The sequence below is a fragment of the Cyprinodon variegatus genome, unplaced genomic scaffold (genome assembly GCF_000732505.1).
Source record: "Cyprinodon variegatus isolate N-32 unplaced genomic scaffold, C_variegatus-1.0 Scaffold370, whole genome shotgun sequence".
NCBI classification, from domain to species: domain Eukaryota; kingdom Metazoa; phylum Chordata; class Actinopteri; order Cyprinodontiformes; family Cyprinodontidae; genus Cyprinodon; species Cyprinodon variegatus.
The window spans coordinates 392,282-394,182 of NW_015150823.1; positions in this window are offsets into that span (position 1 = coordinate 392,282).

Genomic DNA, 1,901 nt, shown 5'->3' on the forward strand with positions numbered 1-1,901 from the left:
GGGGGTAAGAGCGTGGAGGAGTGGAAAAAGGAGTTTAAAAAATTTTTTTTTAAAAAGGACCCCCCAAAAATTTAAAAAGAACAAAAAAAAAGACATTAAATGAAACATGTTAATATTTGTAGGTTTCATTTTATAGTGTTCTAGTTATTGTGTTCCTTTCTGCACGTTTTATTCTCAAATTGTTCCTATCCATTGTTTATCTATAGCTCCAGTTCAAAACAACTTGTTTCATGGAGGAAACTCAATTCAGTCTAATTACAGGCATTCCAGGTGATACTCATCACCACTCAGTCACTCTATCAAACCAGAGAGGATCTTCTATCAGCCTCTTTTGGTAATGCTGAGATAATGCAGCGACAAGTGGCTGTGGGCATTCAGGCCTGCTGGAAAACAGAGCAGGCAAAGCAAAACAGAATACTCCTGCTCTATGTTCTATTTCATTTCATGGCTATCTCTTGGACGCAAAGTCATTGCTCTTCTAAATCACTGAAAAGAACTGCTGCAGCTTTGTGTAAAACATGTCTTATGAACACTCCTGCACTTTGTTATATTTCATTTTTATGACTGTTTTTTGGGTGCAAAGTGCTGTTGTGAATTACTGCTGCCAGTTTGTTTAATAAATGTCTTCTTTGAATGTATTTCACCACATCCGTGCTTTATTTTAACATATTTATGCTGATTTAAAATGTACCATATATTTCTAATCAGCAGCAACAGACTGGAAGGTGATGTTTAACCTTTGTCAGATGGACAGTGGAGCGTTTATGCATCCCTTTTGGTTCCTTTGCCGCCCCCTATTGGTGGCAAAGGAACCAAGGATGACACGCAAATTCGTGAAGTGTTCCTCATTTTCAATCTAATGAAAACAATAAAGAATGTTTTCAAGGCATTTTTTCCACTTCTTGCTCCCAGTTCAGGCGCTGTGTTCTAAACGTGGGGATGCGTCCTTTGCAGGCCGCAGCAGGGATTGTTTACTGCACTTCAAAGAGACAGCCACTTGGCGGCGCTGCTGTTTCAATCTTCAAGCGCAAACCAAACTCCAATAAATGTCGTTCTTACGAAGCGGAGTTAAGGTGCCTTAAAATTGCACATCAACACCCAGTCGTTTAATTTCCAATGCAAAGCAGAGAAAATTCTACGCCAAGTTTCCGAGATGAGCTAGGCTTCGGCCTTTCAACATGGCGGAGAGCAGCGACACCACTCCGTCTGGTAGCGTGGCATCGTTAAGCATTCTTAGCCTATGCAACGCTGTGGCATATTGATAAAAATAAACTATTAACACCTTTAAACTTGTGTTGGTTTTAAAATGAGCGTTATTGTTTGAATTAACCAGTTGCTAGCTCGCCTCCAGTCCATGCATCCTCTTCCTCGACGCTTGGTTAGAGACCGTTCACATCATGCTGGTCTAGTTGCTCTGACGCATAGACGCCTCTTTGGCTATGGCAGGCCGTTTTGACATTCTGCTTCCAAAAACTGCAGCCTGCAAGAAACCATTAAAACACAATCACAGCAAGTAAAACAGATATGAGGGATGTGGGGCCAGCTGATGTTCTGGACCAGAAACTCACCTTGGGTGCAGAGGAGGATGCAGGCCTTGATTGGAGGTGGAGGGCTGTGGTGAGGATGGTGCAGAGAAGGAGAAGATGAGGGTCTGAAGGAAGGTGTTTTGAACTAGGAGTCTCTGAGGTGTGAAGGCTGAAGCACCTCAGACTGGAAGAAGGTGAGAAGAGTGGTGAGAACAGCAGAGAGGATCATGGGGGCTCCTCTTCCCTCCATTAAAGACATTGCATCCCAGCGCTGCATGTCCTGATCCCCAGATCATCATCAATGACCCCTCACACCCCCACCATGGACTGTTCTCCCTGCTGCCCTCTAGGAAGAGGCTTCATAGCTACGAAAAA